The sequence below is a fragment of the Sardina pilchardus genome, chromosome 15, assembly GCF_963854185.1.
Source record: "Sardina pilchardus chromosome 15, fSarPil1.1, whole genome shotgun sequence".
In the NCBI taxonomy this organism is placed as follows: Eukaryota; Metazoa; Chordata; class Actinopteri; order Clupeiformes; family Clupeidae; genus Sardina; species Sardina pilchardus.
In genome coordinates, this window is record NC_085008.1 from 23,495,843 (window position 1) to 23,500,842 (window position 5,000).

Genomic DNA, 5,000 nt, shown 5'->3' on the forward strand with positions numbered 1-5,000 from the left:
CTCTCTCTTTTCTCTGTGTTTCTCACTTGCTGTCTGTGTGGGTGTGGGTGTCTGTTTGCCTGCCTGCTGACATGGTGTGTTTGTGATAGTGTAATGGGTGTAGGAGCCTCGCGGAGCATAGCAAAGAGGATTGCTGTGGTCACGGAGAGCATTTTGTACAGTTTGCGTTATAATTAGCTGAAATTTGTTCAGCACAAATGCACAGCCATGTTTTTTTTCCCCTTTCCCCCTGCATTTGGAATTAATAAATTTTCCCTCCGTGGAAAGGCATGGATGTTGATGGCTTGGGAGGGAATGTGGGGGTGGGGGTGGGGGTAAGTGTGTGTGTATGTGTGTGTGTGTGTGCTTGTGGGGTGAGGGTCTCGGTAGAAGTGCCATGTTAACATTTATTTAGTTTGTATTATCTCTAATGACAGAAAAGCTAAATGGACCATAGTCTAAATGGATGAGGAGCGCGTCTCGGCATGGCAGCCTCAAGTCAATATTAATGTTTTATGGGTTTTTAAAAGACACACTAAATGAAATTACATTTATGGTTAAAAGCAAAGGAATAATAACAATCCATGGTATTATAAATAATGATATGTAGCGAAGTAGCTCAAGCCTGGCAAGTTTGTAGGTCAGGAGGTAACGTTAGGCTTAACCATGTGGAATATCACCACTTTAGATCTGCCAGCAAACCTGAGATTTATTTAATTAGCCTTCGACAGCTTTTCGTCTAAGCAGACAACCTGGCTGATGTTGATGGATTCAGCATCATGTGTTCGTTATCAGAGCAGCGCTGCCATTTTCTCCAACAATATTTGTGTTGCTAGCACCAGTGAGAGTCGCTACTGTTTGAATTTATAGCCATTTATGTGGTTGAGCTGCCGGGTATATCTACAGGGCCTGTGATCGACATATTTGCAGAGCAATCGGCAGCACCATTATATGAAGTGATTTATTTATTTCCTTTTTTTTTTCACTCTGGTGAAGGTGGCGTCAGAGATCCTGGTGAGGAATCAAAATCGCAGGGAGAGAGAGAGAGTGAGAGAGAGAGAGAGAGCGAGAGAGACGGTGAATTTGTTACCGAGTGAAAATCCCAACTATTTACAGGGGCATAGCAACCGCACACAGCCGTTCTGGGCCCTCAGGGCACCATGCACTTCAAAATAAGCTTTAAGTCTCTTTGATGTTCGCTCCAAATCTAAACACATTTCAAGTACTCCTGCCTTTTGGCCAAGGACAGATCTAAATAGCTCCTTGTTATGGGGAAAAGTTAGTATGAGCTACGCAAAAAAATCAACATTTTCTTGTGAGCAGACACATTGGCATTAGCGCGTAATGCAACTGGTATGCTCGGCTTAGGGCCCTCCTGGGATCTTAATGGTATTTTGGGGGAGATGGAGGTGAAGGAGGTGGTGTGTGTGTGTGTGTGTGTGGTGGTGGGGTGGGTTCTGTTGTGTTTGATGGAGATTTGTTGCCTTTCCCCTGATGAGCGCACGCGAATGTTAGGATTCATTTTGGCATGAAAATTAGCTTTCCTAAAGAGACATTACGGCTGGCGCGCTCATCCTGCTCAATGGATCCGATATGATGGAGAAAACGTTTTTCCAAGGCAATTATACGAGTGTTTTAAAACATCTGCCTTCTCGAGCTCCCCCCCCCCCCCCTTACCTAAACACACTCTCTCACACACACAGACACACACTCTCACACACACACACACATATTCCTTTTTTCCAATTGGTTCTGTGTGGTTGTGCAGTGGTGCCGCCTTCTGCATGGCGAAGCCGCTGTTGTTTCGGATCACGTGTTATTTGTTAGACGAGATAACGACTCCGGTAGCGCGCACACGCTCATTGCACCTCTCAAAAGCTGAGAGGCAGGAAATTGCCAACGCCGAGGGCTCGAGCGCCAAGACGCGCACACTCACAAGTGACAAGAGCGTGCCGGTGGCATATGGAATGCAAGACTCGTAACGAGGAAAGCATGGGGTCCTCCAGCACAACCAAGGACTCATCCAGCGCACTTGCAGGTGTTTCACACAAAAAAAACCATCGGTCTGCGCGGAAATTATACAGGCAAGTTGTTTCGCCCTGAGTATCGGGGTCACAAATGGTGGTGCGCATTGAAAGAGGAGCCATCTCATGTTTAGAAAAGGGAGGGGAAAAAAAACTCCAAGGGAAAGCCGCCCACGCAGAGGCCCTAGAGACCTTAAAGCGCTAAGTGCCAGACAGATTTACAAAGAGCGCACTTTACAAAGGAGAAAATAAGAAGTGATGGCTGCTGAACTGGTGTAACCATGCTTTTCAGGTCTGCCCGGAGAAAAGCCGCGCAGATAGAAATAACATTTCACAATCCCCCGGACCTTGATTTTCTTTCTCTCTTCGTCTTTCTCTCCTATCACTCTCTCACTCACTCACTCTTTTTTTTTTTTTTTAAAGGAAAGGAAAAAAGTAAATCCAGAGTCTTTCACGCTTCAAAAGTTCTTTGGCCTTTCCCATTCCGTTCTCACCACATCTAGCCACCCCCCCATCCCCCCTCCTTCCTTCCATTTTCTTTCGGAGACACTTTGGGCGCAGAGGTCTCCTGCCTTTGACAACAGATGGCTGAAAGCCGTGTTTGAAGATAAAAGTGGCTGAGACACAGTAATCCATATTTAGTCGGGAACATGAAGGGCCCGGAGAGGCGCATGGCGGAGCGTCAGTGTTTTCCAACGCCTGCAGGTCCATCCCAGTGGCCCCTGCTGTTTTTTATGCCACATCGCCCGGACCATTAAGGAGTCATTTGATCAAGGCATTTTGCCACACGTGTTTTTGAAGCAACCATTTTTTTTCCTCCTTTCCTCTATCGGCTTTGTGTGAAGAGAGAAGCAAAAAATTATCTTTCATCGTGTGTTGTGTTCTGTCACCTTTTGGTCCGGTGGTCTGAACATTGTGGACCAGCGGTGTGAGATTCTCCCCAACAGCGAGAAGAAGAAGAAACAGAAGATGCTGTTGACTTTGGTGAAGAGGAAGATGTTGCATATTCGGCACACGCGGCGTCGGTCTTGAGCAGATGCAGATCAACCATGGCAGACATTGATTTCTGCTCCCCCCACCCCCACCCCCCCACTCCCCCCTTGGGTGCGGGCCGTCTCAGCATTGGAGTTATTGAGTTGGTGTTGGCCCCTGTATGCAGCAGCAGAAGCGGCCGCAGATCAAAGAAATGTACTTCTCTTGGATATTTTTCACTTCATTAGGAGTCTCTGTGATGATATGATCCAAACAGTATGCGAGGAGAGAGAGAGAGAGAGAGAGAGAGAGAGGGAGACAGGCTTCGGAGAGGGCTCTGTCACCCCGTACCTTTCTTCCAGCAGCCCTGGCCTTTGATAACAAGCTCTCCGTTGGAAGACACAGCCGAGTAGTGTCTCTTCCCCCCGCGAGCCTCCACCACGTAATCCCAGGGCTCCTGCATTTGGGGGTTAAGGCTCCCTTAAAGGATCGGGGAGCGCGTATTAATCACGGGTAACTCCATGGATCAAGGGTTTAATTTACCCTCAAAGAGGATGTGTGTGTCAGGATCAGACAAGCAAGATTGTCACTTTGACATTGCCAGTGATGGATGGGCTTCTCCTTTGGAGGAGGAAGACGAGGGGAGGCTGCTATTGTTGCAGTCAGAATTCTTTACCTTGTGCTCACATTGATTTCTCTGGTTACCTCAGGTCAGTGGAGGGAAATTGAATTGGAAATTGTAGGAAACAGGGGTCTATTATTTCCTTCTTCTGGTGGCATTTATTTTTTTTCCCCCCTCACCGCATTTCAACAGACAGCAGAGAAACTAATGGGAATAGCCGTTACTGTCAGGACACACTTTAAATGACTGCTCTGACTTTGCCTTTTCTAATAACATCGTCCTCCAATGCGAAAGGTTACATTCACCCCTGTGGTTTTAGAGCATATCATTATGGGTTTATGAAAGCCCCTCCTCTCTTCTCTCTCTCTCTCTCTCCCTCTCTCTCTCTCTCTCTCTCTCTCTCTCTCTCTCTCTCTCTCTCTCTATGGAGGGACTCTTGGGAGCATCGGTACTTGTGTGTTAAAAAGGCACATTGGCTGCGTTGGGCCGGATGGCTCACTGGGGTCCACTGCCAGTGGGGTAGGAATGAGGTGTTAGTTTATTACCGGGGCAGTGCGGGGCGGCGGAGGGCCGAGGTGTTTATGGGCACCCAGCAGGGATGGGGTGCTCAAACACAGTGTCATCTCACACATGCATTTATATTGCACATCTCTCTCTCTCTCTCTCTCTCTCTCTCTCTCTCTCTCTCTCTCTCTCTCTCTCTCTCTCTCTCATCTCTCTCTTCTCTCTTTCTCTCAAACACTCACACACACACACACACACACACACACACACACACACACTCTCTCTCTCTCACTCTCTTTCTCTATCTCACTCTCCCTTACACACATATACACACTTTCTCTCTTTCACACACCAACGCACACACACACACACACACACACACACACACACACACACACACACACACACACACACACACAACACACACACACACACACACACACACACACACACACACACACACTACCCCTTTGTGTCAGGGTGTGAATAGCAGCAGTTTGAAGTGAGACTCTTTGGACAGAAGGCATATAGGATTCTGTTTATAGTTTCAGGGATTTCGGATTTTTTTCACTCGCTTTCCTCCCCTGCTGGCTGGGAGATGTATTCTTTATTTATTTTATCTGCAATGCAAATGTCCTTCATACCCATTTCCCTTGTTCTTTTTTTTTCTCTCCTCTTTACGATTAAAATCACCCAAATCAAATGTTTGTCCGAATGATTGTACAAAGAGCAATAAGTGCATTAACATGCAATTGTTGCGGTGGCAAACCTCAAAGATTGAGAGGGTGATCATGTTTTATATTACACGTATTGATTGAGCACTGGAAATAACTCAATGTGGATTTTAACCCAGTGGGAAATAAACTTGCAGTCTAATGAAAATGAGTATTGAGCATTTC

The 5,000-nt window shown here is 46.7% G+C and overlaps 1 protein-coding gene across 4 annotated transcripts in view; it reads left to right on the forward strand.

Moving 5' to 3' along the window:
* celf5a (cugbp, Elav-like family member 5a) overlaps positions 1 to 5,000 on the forward strand; it is a 138,703-nt gene that overhangs the window by 92,010 nt on the left and 41,693 nt on the right. The gene's annotated exons all lie outside the window — the stretch shown is intronic.